The 14,569-nt window shown below is 34.9% G+C and overlaps 1 protein-coding gene across 6 annotated transcripts in view; it reads right to left on the reverse strand.

Annotated features, from left to right (window-relative positions):
• Positions 1-14,569, reverse strand: part of LOC119072784 (serine/threonine-protein kinase 26) — a 106,180-nt gene that overhangs the window by 32,364 nt on the left and 59,247 nt on the right. The gene's annotated exons all lie outside the window — the stretch shown is intronic.

The following is a 14,569-nucleotide window of genomic DNA, read 5'->3' on the forward strand; positions in this document are numbered from 1 at the left end:
ATATAACTCGAGTAAATTTCATCCGTTTTTCGTAATTTTTGTTTCATTTGGGAGGTAATCAAAGGCCGAATAGAATGTAGTTGAAAAAAATTTTAAATTTGGGTCCTTGGACTAAGGCCGGTACTAGCGCCTGATGGGTATTTATACTCAATAAATTAAAATTTTCATTTGAAAGGAACGTCGTACGGGGCTTCGTAATTGCGCTATGCGCTATTTGTAAGATGTACTCATTACATAATAATTTTACTTTAACTACTTTAACCGGCGCAATAGGCTTACGGTCAAAGTAGGGTGACAGACGCACTAGGGTCACGTACGCAATAGATATACGGGTTTGTACGGGGCTCAGTCGCAGCAAACGCTCCGACTGTTCTGATGGCTCGTTTTTATTAATAAATTCGTTTTTGTTTCATCTTTCGTTTTCTTATTATATTTGGATTCAAATACATTAAGTGTACATTTGATCGAGTGCCTGAATGTGAATAGACTTTTGCTTGATATAGGATGGGCGTATAGATGATCATGCAACACACAATTGTTTCGGAATATCATGCATGTTATTCATTATAAAATGAATGTAAGTGATGCATGACAGTATGCCATTATTAAATGGAGATAGTTTTAGCTAAAACATGGAAATTTCTGCATAATATTGCGAGATAATATTCATTCGGTGCATTGTAAAATGTATGTAGCATTCATTCGGTGCGTTGGATGTGCCAGGATGTGGAATGAACGTGTTCTTGTCTAACAATTTTGTGGAATTTTATTCGTAATGAAATTTTATCAAAATTTGCGTCTTTCTTCCGCCAGCTGGCTTCAAACAATTCCTAATACGCAACGAAAACAATAACACAATTATCGATCAGCTTGAACAGAGATGTCGGCCGCCGTCCTATTTATTATCATTTTGTACTATGAGATGGACCTTTGATAAGCCACTCGATGTTCCAACTGTCCAAGTTTCGGCATTAGATTATAACAATACAAAATCGTGAAACCGGGCTGACCCATAAAGTGAATTAATTGAAACAATAAAGAAAAACACACGCAGTCCCATGATAAGATTAAACAGAGGAAACACTAAAAAATAACAAAAAAAAAATGTGGCCACAATAATCAGGTGATGAATAACCAACCACATTCGATAGTGTTTTCAATATTATGAATGTCGGGTCTATCTTCAACATTATTATCGGACTTCAATTAATATCTTGAAATAAATAATAAATTCCGAAAACTGTCGTCGGCTGGTTTTTCTTTAATTAATTGACTCATTCGACGATAAATTTTTGGCGATGTAAAAAATGGAGATTTAATAATTGAAGAAAAAAAACCTTTATGGAAATGGGATAATTTGATAAGAGACTCTACCTTCAAACAATTCAAGTTTTTTTAATTAAAATTATGAAGGGCCACCTCTCCTGACGATGAGTGTCAGTTGAGAATGAATACTCTGATTTTTATCTTCAATAAGACAAATAAGGCAAGTAGCTTTCCATTGAAATTAGATCCATCGATACTGTTCGAGGATAAGAAAATCGAAATCGTACGGAATTCGGACCAAAAATATTGAAGACAAAGTTGTGTGCTTGCTTTGAGCTTTTGAGCACAAAATACGATGTAGGCAATACAAGGTTCAGGGGAGTTTATACAATGCATCGGGTGAGTTTATACATTTCGTAAATGTTGTAAATTAATACTATTATGCCACTCAGCATCATAATGTGAAAAATTTGCAAACTTTAGATGACTGTGTGTCATAAAACGTTGTATGCAACTCCTGCGGCCTCGTGTCATAATTACACGTGTAGAGCCTAATAAAGTACTCTGCACCTCGATTGCATAAATAACTGTTTCCTAACTTGTGCTAAAAAGTCACAAGTTTTGGAACAACATTTTATCTAAAGCACTCGTCGAAACAAACATCAATTTCGGCAATTATCATTCTACGCAAAACAAAAACATTTTGTAACCAGGCAACGTTGTCATTACTTTATCGCACTGGTGCCGAATGACACGATACTGAGAGAACGTCGGTCTTAAAATACGTCAGTTTTTATGTATGGATTAAGTGGACAATAAATCTGTGATTCCAAACTCCAATGTTATAAGAAAATTAACCCAACATAGGACATTTTAAGAGTGATATCGCCAAATCTTCAGGTGATTAGGGAACAAGCGGTCTCCGATTTTAATGAGTGATAGCTCGTTGGATTCGTCTTTCAATTCTAGGAAACACGTATCTTTCACTTTTTCTATTAAAAAAAATGTTTTCTGTGAGAAGCGTTCAAAATTGACGACATGTCAGAGGGTACCGAAAACAGTTTTTCGACAATAACTCAAGAAAAAATTATTTTAAATTGTTGTAATGTTGTACGAATGTCGGCCTCGGAAAGACCTACAGATAGAGTATACGCACAGCTTGGTGCTAGTAGATCCACGAGAGTTATGACTGGAAATATAGTGAATATTCGGATAGTCCGCCTTCACTTCAGCTGCGATGTTTCACGGAACTGAGTATGGGGTGTTGTAGCTGGCCTCACCCACTATCGTTCCTCATATAAATGAATCCAGTACTTTTGTGCTGCAAGCCCACAGAAGTCTTGGAAAAAAGATGGTGCCGTAATGTAGATTTTTTCCTACTGGATTCATTTACATGTGGAACTATGGCCACATGGGTGAGGCCAGCTACAACACCCCATTCACAGTTCCGTGGAACATCGAAGCTGCAGAGAAGGCGGACTCTCCAAACATTCACTATTTTTTTAGTCATGACTCTTGTGGACCGAGCACCAAGCGGTGCGTATACTCTACCGGTAGGTCTTTCCAATGCCGACATTCGTACAACTTTACAACAATTTAAAATAATTTCTTCTTGAACTATTGTCGAAAAACTGTGTCCGGTACCCTCTGACAAGTCTTCACTTTTGAACACTTTTCACAGAAAACAAATTTTCTTAAGTGAAGGATACGTGTTTTCTAGAATTGAAAGACGAATCCAACGAGCTATCACTCATTAAAATCAAAGACCGCTTGTTCCCAAAGTTAAAAAAATCACCTGAAGATTTGGCGATATCACTCTTAATGTCTAACTTAGATATTGATTCGGTATGATTTTGCAGAAAATTAGGCTTTACGCATACGATAAGTCAAACATTTCTATCTGAAGACTCGCTCTGTCGTGACCTAAAATTCACAATTAAACCGTTACACAAATCGAAATGTACCTGCACCACCAGTCTATGATCACATCAGATTCCCCAAAAAGTTAATTAATTTTACATAACAAATTGTGCTGCACACATTACAGCATGTACGAAATAATTAATGTTATTAACTTGCATCATCACATGAAATTCCTTAAAGTTTCTTTGACCACATTTTCTGTATATAAATGAAAATATCCGCACACAATTACACAAATACCGCATTATCCACCATCAATCGGTTATAGGCTCTATATAGTTGTACGAACACTATATCCATACGTTAAAGTCATTCGATATTATTAGCTATTGAATGTAAATAAACAAGAAAATAATATCAACGCGAGTGTTAATAACATCATATCGAAAGAAGTAAAAAAAAGAGAGAAGTTGTAAAAAGATCATGTCGTGTGAAACTTGAAAATCCGGTCACAAATGTAATAAATTTGGAGGTCAAATCGTTGTAAATATTTATGTGTTTGTAATAAAAGTATCCAATTGAAATTTAGTGTATAAAGCGACGATGGTATATTCGATTATTATATGAATGATAAAGCAGCTCCTTACTGCTTCGTTTACCGGTATTTATAATACAAAGAAAAAGATCACCAGCAAGAAATAACAAATAAAAAAACCGAAAGAATTTTTGTATGGCGCTATTATTATGCCTTTGAATCACTAGCTCAGCTACCCGTCAGTTGTTGTTTGTTATTGATGTGGTCATCATATAGCCACTTGTTGAATAAACATAGCTAACGCCGACCCGTACGAAACACCTATTCGTATCAAAAGCCTTTAATGTGAAACTCTTCATTTCTTTTACTTCATTCTCTACTGAAAAGCTATTCGCCCTTTAAAATCACTTACATTATCCACTCTTTGCCTTGTTATCATATACAACTAAATTGCCGGAGGCAATATAGACAGCCCCTTACGAAGTCAACTTTCATAAATTCCTATTTAAACAGCTATATACCGCTATATTTACCTATATTTTCCTATAAATAAACATTTCACAGATGAATATGCTATTATATAGCTCTATATGCCTGTATATAGCTCAATATAGCTGTATATAGGTATATATAGATGTCCGTATATGGAATCCCTGAAACCCCTCACACTTAACACATTATTTCCATGTTAACAGAAACTCTCTTAGTACCATTTTCCCCAAGATACTTCAATTTTACTAAAATCCAATATGGCCGCCGGCAGCCATTTTGTTAGGAGACCGGAAATAGTACCGACGCTTTACATTTGTTAATACCTTTCAAACAAAAAAAAAATCATGAAATTCGGTCAAAATTTACTCGAGATATTGACAAAATACTCCACGTTCACTGTACGGCCGAGTAGCCAGATAAGAGCTCACTCCAAGAGACCTAGCTCACGCTCCGGAGAACATAATTTCAAAAACTTTTTTTTCCCTGATTGATACGGTCAATACCTATCTAACAAAGTTAAAACAGACGAAATATGTTGAAATGTGGCCGACCTACAAGCAAAAACTGCTTGCCGCCCTGTGCCTGTTTCACACCAAGTGGTCTAACTCACGAGTCGGTCATCCGATTTCCATAAACTTTTTTTTTGTCGATCGGTATTGTAAATACCTTTTATTTGACGTATCACTTACAAGTTTAACGTTTAAATGTCCGGAGATATCTTCGAAAAACCGTAAAGCACTTATTGGGCCACAGCTCGGGAGGGGTCGATCCAAAATCACTCATCTTCGAACTTAGCCTGTCTTTTGACATTACCAAACGGGAAAAAAAAGAATTTTCAAAATCGGATGCGTTTTACTCAAGTTATCGTGCAGACAGACAGACGGACAGACGGACATTTTTTTTTTCGCGGATTTGGCATCTCTAGACAACCACAATAGGTTTCCCCTTACTCAGGGAGTCCAATTCGACGTGTTGCGGATGTATGCGTAAACGCATAAGACCCCAGTACTTCGTACGGGTCTAAAAACTGAACACTACGAACTGACCGTATGCAAATATGTGCTTTGAATTCCTAGCACGGTTATGTTATTGTGTAAAATGAGATGATCACTTTTCTGATTGTCGTTGAAAAGCTATGGTGACGCCCATGGAATCTAAAACTCAAAGTAATTTTCACTGAGGCACAAAAATGAACAAACAAACAAAGGAATGAAAACAAAACGATTTTTTTCCAACATGAAAATTCGTCGGCTCAAATTTCAGATTGCTAAGCCCAAAGAGTTTATTTAATATGGTCGAGGCTGAATGTGCTGTGGCTGCTATAAAGTCACAAAAATTTTAACATTTAATTTGTCAGAATCTACCGTTTTCATGACTATATCATAAACAGTAGAATATACATATGAGTGTTTGTAGAGAGTGCTGGTGTACGAATGGTTTACAAATGTATACATACTTATGGCTGGTCATTTTTATGGAGTAGAGCAGAACGAGGCAATATTCTACGCACATACATAACATTACATTCAACAACGTGTTTACAACTTTGTTTGGTAATGTTTTATAATTATTAAAATAGCCCGCAGATACGTGCCTTTTAAAGAAAATATTACATTTTTCAATGAAATGTTGTTTGAATAGCATATTTTATAATAGTAACAAGCTCTCTCGTAAGCCATACAGAATAATTAATAGGGTGGATCTTTCATACAATCCATACAGAATTATGACAAGGTATGTGCAAAGACTTGAAGTCGAGTAAAACTTAAAGTTGAAGTGTAGCGCCAAAGGATAAAATGAAATAAGAGATTTTCAAGGCTGATACGTTTAAGTGACGTAGACTTGTTCAAGACAACAAGAAAAATAATGCAGGGACTACTGACGGATCTGCAACCAAAGTGAGGTACGGAGCATGTTAAAATGTTTTTGCGAAGAAAACTTAGGTTTTAGGCTCAAAGCTAACAAAATCATGTTTTTCATAATTTTAGTTGAACATCAAGAGAACAATGGCTTATTATTCGGAATTTTATTCTTAAAATTTTAAAAAAATTATTAAATTTTAGAATTTTAAGAAATTTTTAGAAATTTTATTTCTCAAAAATTGTTTAAATTCTTTAAAAAAATCTTACAAAAATTGGAAAAAAATCGAGAAAAAATCCATTTAATATAGAAGTGCGTTACGCATCGAAAAAATTCTTAGAACTACGAATTTCAAGAATTTTTTAAAAGAATTAAATTCTTAAAAATTATGAAAACTTTCTAAAAATTCTTTAAAATTTTTAAAAAAAATCCTAAAATCTCCTAAATATTATAAAAATTTCTTAAAATTCTTAGGAACTTCCGAAAAAAATCCGAAAAGATACAAAAATAATTCCCTTGACTGAAAGTCAGGGTCTTATGAAAGAAAATACCCTTAAATGTCCGTAACGCTAAGTTCACTTTGATATTTTGCAAAAAACGTTAAATGCAGAAAACGTCCGTACACTTGTGGACTCGATAACTCGAGTAATTCTTTACCGATTTGCAAAATTTTGGTTTTAATCGACGGAGAATGAAAATCATGAGGTTAAGTTCGTAGATGGGCAATATTGGGATAATGAGATGGGAGTAATTCTCAGGAGAATTTTATTCCTTGTTACAGCGATAACTTCCCTAATTCTTAGCAGATTTTAAAATTTTTTGTGTTATTCGACGAAGATTGAAACTCTTGAGGTTGAGTTTGCAGATGGATAATGTTAGAACAACAAGATGGGAGAAATTCTACACAGACGCTTTTCCTTGTGGACTCGATAGCTCGAGCAATTCTTTACCGATTTGCAAAATTTTGGTTTTAATCGACGGAGAATGAAAATCATGAGGTAGATGGGCAATATTGGAGTAATGAGATGGGAGTAATTCTCAAGAGATTTTTTACTTGTTACCGCGATAACTTCCATAATTCTTATCCGATTTTCAAAGATTTTGTCTTAATCGACGAAGATTGAAAATCTTGAGGCTGAGTTTGCAGATGGATAATGTTCGAACAACAAGATGGGAGAAATTCTACACAGGATTCTACACGCTTTCTCTTGTTACCACGCGATAACTTGAGTAATTTTTACCAGATTTTCAAATTTTTTGTTTTAATTGACAGAGAATGATATTGGAGTAGTGAGTTTGGAGTAATTGTAAACATAACTTGTTTACCACGACATTTTTGCAACGGATTTCCAGAAAAATTTCTTATCTGACGAGTTGTGAAATTCTGGATTTCTGGTCTAACAATTAAGAAGTACTTCCCAAAAGAGTTTTTGCTTGCTTGCTTGAGAAACCGATAGCTCGAGTAATTCTCAGAGGCTTCAAAAATCAATTTCGACCAGTAGCGTAATTCATGTGGTTAAACTCGAACATTGGAATTTAATTGGACTAGTAATCTGGGATATACGACAATTTTTGCGTGAAATCCGTATTCTTAAAAGAATTTTTTTCGTTCCTAAAATGTTTGAACGAGTGTGAACTTTGTGGCCAGAGCGAAGCGAGAGCCGTAATTCACACGAGTTATATTTTTTCAAGAGGTAGGCAGGAAATACGCCAAATTATACTCAGACGCTTTTCCTTGTTATCGTGATAACTTAAGTAATTTTTACCCGATTTTAAGTTCGTAGATGGATAATATTGGAGTAGTGAGGTTGGAGTATAATTGTAAACACAACTTGTTACCGCGACATTTTTGCAACGGATTTCCAGAAAAAAAAATTATTCGACGAGTAAGTGAATCTGGATTTCTGGTCGAACAATCTAGAAGTCTAGAACAATCTTGCTTGCTTGATAACACGATAACTCGAGTAATTCTTCGCAAATCGCAGATTTGAAAATATTAAGTGTTTTCGACCAGTATCGTAATTCATGTGATTAAATTCGAACATTGGACTTTATTGGACTGGTAATCTGCGATATACGACAATTTTTGCGTGAAATCCGTATTCTTAAAAGAAATTTTTCGTTCCTAAAGTGTTTGCACGAGTGTGAATTTTGTCAGAGCGAAGCGAGGGCCGTAATTCACATTAGTTTTTTTTTCAAGAGGTAAGCAAGAAATGTGCTTTTAGTAGACTATATAGGAGACTCAACTTAGGAGTAAGACATCGCTCGCTGGACCTTCAACTCATAGCTCTTTTTGTTTCTTCAGGAAATTAAGTAAATATGAGTAAAATGAAGCATGTGATGACTGCTGTTTTCTGAATAAAAGAGACATCACCTTTTCATGTGACTTTAATTTTGTGATCTCAAAAACACCACCTCATTTAAAAATGGTTAGAAAACTAAGACTGGAATTATAGAAAAAAAACAGCCAGTCAAGGGACCTGACCCACCCAAGAGGTGGGGCCTAGTTTCTATGGTAAAAATGTAGAGTTGTAACCAACAAAACTTACTTGTGTAAAACGTGTATAAAATTCAGGATTGTCTAAAAATTGTCAAAGTTTTCATCGATTTGGCCTCGAAAGTCGATCTTGGTAAAAAATTCGTATTTTTTTTTGTACAGATTCTTCGATTTCGAGTTTTTTTTAAGTATAACTGTGGATACAGTGGCCCCTAGACTAAAAGTAATTTAGTGGTCACGTGTCATGGGAATGAAAAAAAAACTTTCAAAATTAATGGACAGAAAATTGTCTAATTTACAGATGAATTAACAATCCATTTCTTTCAACCGAATGTGATACATAACCATACACAGAATCAAGTCAATTGAAATTGGCAAAAATTATATGTCTTGGTAATGTCTAGCAACTTAATTTACTTATTTATTTTCTACCGTAATAATTACCAGAAACAAAAACTGGTTATAGTCATCATCCGACTTTTTTAAAGTAAATCAATTTGAGTCTATTAATTTTCAATCATTGCCATTGTAATACCGAAGTTACAAAACCAATTCCAATTACAGTACAGCATTAACAAACTTATGTACTCCTTAAGATCAAATTAATTGGTCAACGGCAAATAACTCAACCATGTACACAATTTTTATTGCCCCTTTGAAAATGTGAGTTTTTTTTGTGTTGTTGTTGTTGTTTTGTTTCGTTCGTCTGCTGTCGAGTTTAAATTTCCAACCAATTTCAATTCGTAAAACTTTAATGAAATCACCTACTTTACCGAAATTCCAATCGAAACAAAATTGAATGTATGGTGTGGTGAAGTATAAAATAATTAATGCTGCCGATGTTCGGGCTGGTTATTACATCAACATTTTCAATCAGTTCGGTTCAATCATTTTAACACAAATATTAGATTTGAAATTTCGATTAGTTTTCAATTTCTCTGACAAAATAAAATCGACCACGGCGATGATTCACACACGATGTATGTGTATGGAGGTTCCGTAATAATTATCTGAAAGGGGTTTCGTTCGGGGGTGAAGGTTGGTCTATTACAATATGTAAAATGGTTTTCAAATGTTATCTCGAGCTCAACAAAATGCATTTCTGAAGAGTCAGATTTTCTCTTTATGATTAATTCATCGCAATGCTCTACTTCAAGCCATTGAAACTAACAATAGAAAGAACAAAAAGAGAAAGAATGTCACATCGTCCGAAGCCTCTAAGCTCTTGTGAGATTGCCTGTATCGAAAATGTTGTATAAAAGGACGTACAAAAATTGAGATAGGTTTGACAGTTCTGACTCGCTCGCATCAAAATCTAAAGAGGTTGTCTGTGTAGTGTAACGATTGGTCATTATTTTCGTGCAAAATTAATTATCAAAATGTCAAATGTAATCCGGCTATGTCATCTCAAAGAGATTTTCTATTACTTTTGAATGGACGTTTGTATTTGGTGGCACATTGGCTGTTTCACAATGAATTTCCAAAATTTCCTATTTAAGGCTCGGAACAGGTCAGGTCAACCTGAATTTTACCAGAATTTGCATGAGACCTGATTTGGCCTGACTATTATTTGACTTGACCCTGACTCGAAAATCAAGTCAGGTTCCAACGTTCCAATCCTAATTTGCGCCAATTTTTCATTTCAAATACACACATGTCCACAAGCACAGGTCGCGGGACATTTCCACACCGTCAACATCGTCAGGAACGATATTATCGTTTTTTAGACGATACTATCGTCCAAAAAAACGATATTATCGGCCAAAAATTTTTCATCCAGGACGATAATATCGTCTAAATTGAAAAATTCTAAAATATTGTCTGGACGATAGTATCGTTTTATTGTCGATATTATCGTTCAAAAAACGATATTATCGTTCAAAAAACGATATTATCGTTTTCTGGACGATAATATCGTCCTGGGCGATATTATCGTTTTCTTAAACGATAATATCGTCCAGGACGATACTATCGTTTAGTTTTGGGTGGTAATATTGTCCAGGACTCATTTTTACTCAGAGGTGCAGCAAGAACCGAATTCTCTTCCAAAATATCAAAAAACAATTGTCAGAGGAAATCACCTACACATAAGTGTTTAAAAAAGGCGTTTAGTTCGTCCCTAAATAATTCATCTTTTTACGAAATGAATACATAAAAAGCGTTTTAACACGCCGAGCGATCCGGCCCATTGCCCCGGAGCGAAGCGGAGGGCCGCAATGCGAGCCGGGCGCCGGAACGGTGTCGGAACTTAGGAGTTAATTTTTTTTTTCTCGCATCGTCTCATAATTAGTCTGTGTAATTTTTCTATATAAAATTTAAATTTACGGAACCAAATGAACCAATTTTTAATATATATTTGCCGTCTATAAAAAGGTGTTTATCTACAAGATTTTGTGTTTCGTCTTCAACAACCATCCAGAATGATAATATCGCCCAGGACGATATTATCGTCTAGAATTTTTATTTTAAATAAATTAAAAACGATATTATCGTCCTGGACGATATTATCGTCTCAAATTCAAAAAAATAAATAAATAAAAAACGATACTATCGTTCTGGACGATACTATAGTCCAGAACGATATTATCGTCCCAAAAATTATCGTCCAGGACGATAATATCGTCCAAAATAACGATAAATTTGTTCAGAAAAAGAAAATAACGATAATATCGTCCAGCGGATATTTTCATCCAGGACGATATTATCGTCAAAAAAACGATATTATCGTTTTTTGAACGATAATATCGTTTTTTAGACGATAGTATCATCAAAAAAACGATAGTATCGTTCAAAAAAACGATATTATCGTTTAAAAACGATAATATCGTCAAGAAAACGATAATATCGTCCTGAAAATATTTTAAAATTTATAATTTTAGACGATATTATCGTCCTGGATGAAATTTTTTTGGACGATAATATCGTTTTTTAGACTATAGTATCGTCTAAAAAACGATACTGACGATATTGACCGTGTAGTTATGTCGCCTCATCCAAGCACACCACGAACCGTATACATTTCCATTTGCACTACAGAAAAACAATTTTTGATTTCACACTAAAATATTTTCGCACAATTCGTCGAAGGCCATCTTCGCCGTTCACACTGCCCTACCTTTATTTTAATTGGCAACGGTTTACATAGACAAAGATTTACGGTAAGCTGATTAGATTCTACTCAATAACGAATAACGCGTGTAAGACACATAGCCACACTCGACTAGACCCTTACACCGGGTTTTCTCACCTCGTTCGCAAAGAAAAGGTTCAATCCAATTATAAAGTGGACGAGCTCGAAGAAATGTGAAGAAAATGTGAAGAAAATGTGGAAAATGTCTGATTCAATCCGGTGCTACGGAACGAATACCCCCATTTTATGTTATTGAATAAATCTGATTATAAATTTCTAAATTACGGTTATGAGACACCAACCAAATGGTTGTTTTATTTATTCAGTTGCAATGTCCATTCTTCTATTTGTCTACTCTGTATATAGTTGTGCAACCCGATATATATCCGAAATAAGGTTGAATTTAATCTGCAAAGATTTATGTTACACATTTACTCATAATCCAATATGCATGTTATTTCGTACACTTAGTATTTCGTTTAGGTTTGCTTTCATATTTATTGTATAGCTCTGCGAGACAGTGTACCCATGACTATGGGTAAATTCGTAAAATTGGAACATGTTACATCCAAAGAACAGTTAAGCCTAATGGTAATAGAAAAGCCAACCGTCTCCACCAAACTGATACAAAAAAAAATGTCTCCCTCAATTCCTTGCACGACCGATTTGGTCAAAAATAGCAAAATATTTTCGGAGTGAAAATTTGTGGGAAAATAAATAAGGAAAACAGGTCGTTGTCAAACATAAATTGAATACACTGCAGCACGTCGGTTCTTTGATAAATATTATGGGTTGACACTTACAATAACCCTTCCATCAATTTGACTTTGATGTTAAGTTTCAAATTTAACGATTTTAATTAAAACGATAAATATTTCTGTTCACTTCGTCCCCCTCACTTGCATTAATTTAAATGCGACATTTTGATCCTAACTCTCTTGTGTTGTAGTGTTGGATTTATTGAGCGAACGATACCTGTAGTAACCACCCACATCGATAAAAATTTCGTTCATTCGTAACAGGTGTGTTGATTTATGATAAAAACCACATTTTTTTGTGTCCTTTTTACGATGCTAATCTCTCTGGAAATGTTTCATTCAACAGATATACAATAATATGCTTTTTCGAAAGCCAGTTAATCGAGAGACTGTACGTAACATAAATTATGATTAACCATCTCGTTTAAGTCTATTGTCTTCAAACGCTGGAAAAACGAATAAATCCTCAATCCATTTAGACATCACATCGTTTCATTACTAGGCCCCATCTTTTGGATGGGTCAGATCCCTTGACTGACTGACTACTTTTCTCAAGATGATTTTTGTAATCCGAGCAAACAAAAATCACTCTAAAAGTACATAAAAGTATACCAGGGTATGCGTACCCTACTTTCGATACAAAATACGTATATGAGAAATTCCAGCACTTGACCATATACTGGCTCATACGTATTTTCAGCACTTAAGAGGCATCGATGATTTGCTGAAAAGTGTACATTTGGGTGATTTTTAAATACTGTCTTTTGGTGATATATTTCCACCAGATTCATTTTTCAAGACCGCAATAACGACCACGAATGTGTTAGCTTTCAACATAAAATAGATTTGGTTGTAGCAATTTGACCAACCCTGAGAAAACTGAGCAGTTTATGAAAATTTCGTTACACTGATCACTTTTTTCAGAACTGGTCAAGTGACTACAACCAAATTTCTGTTGAAAGCTAATACATTCGTGGTCGTTATTGCGGTCGTGTGTTTTGAAAAAAGGATTCTGATGAAAAGATACCATCAAAAAGGCAGCACGAGATACGCAAATGTAGGCTACAATTTTAGCTAAGCATCGATGTCTCTTAAGTTTTATTGTCTTCTAGCAGACCCTGGAAAGAGGCGAATTTCTTGCTTATATATTGAATAAAAATTAAACTCGTGTGATTACGGCCCTCGCTTCGCTCTGGCCGCAAAGTTCACACTCGTCCAAACTTTAATTTTTTTCTTATCATCGATATAAAGATATTACACAAAATTTTGGAATAAATCCTAGAATATTACTCCAGTATATTCCATTAACAAGCTTAACCCAAAAATGTCTTTCTTAGTGGGATAATTGTCTTTTGTGGACCATTAAGAATTACTCAACTAATAACCCGATAATATGTCGGGACGATACAAAAATTCTTTTAGGAATATCTCTGAGATCCCCCGACCGTCATAGCCCAACTTTGTACTTATCCTCGGGAATGGAATTCTTCGTCGAATAAAAAAAGTCTTTGAAATGCGTTGAGGATTACGTCAAGTTATCGTATTACCTAGGAACGAGACAAAAATTCTTTTGGGAATATCTCTAAGATCACCAGCCCGTTACGACCCATCTTCGAACGTAGCCTCCGTAATTTTATTCCCTGTCGATTAAAAAAAAAGTTTTTGGAAATCCGTTGAAAGCTACTCGAGTTATCGTGGAATCAAGCGACCAGACAAAAATTCTTTTGAGAATATCTCTAAGATCACCCGTCTGTTATAGTCCATCTTCGAACTTAGCCTGAGGAATTTAATTCCCCGTCAAATAAAAAAAAGTTTTTGGAAATCTGTCGATAACTACTCGAGTTATCGTGTTATCAAGGGACGAGACAAAAATTCTTTTGTGAATATCTCTAAGAACACCCGACCGTAATAGCCCATCTTCGAACTTAACCTCATTAATTCAATTCCCCGTCGATTAAAAAAAAGTTTTTGGAAATCCGTTAAAAGCTACTCGAGTTATCGTGGAATCAAGGGACGAGACAAAAATTCTTTTGGGAATATCTCTAAGAACACCCGACCGTAATAGCCCATCTTCGAACTTAACCTCATTAATTTAATTCCCCGTCGATTAAAAAAAAGTTTTTGGAAATCCGTTAAAAGCTACTCGAGTTATCGTGTTATCAACGAAT

The sequence above is a fragment of the Bradysia coprophila genome, assembly GCF_014529535.1.
Source record: "Bradysia coprophila strain Holo2 chromosome IV unlocalized genomic scaffold, BU_Bcop_v1 contig_84, whole genome shotgun sequence".
NCBI classification, from domain to species: domain Eukaryota; kingdom Metazoa; phylum Arthropoda; class Insecta; order Diptera; family Sciaridae; genus Bradysia; species Bradysia coprophila.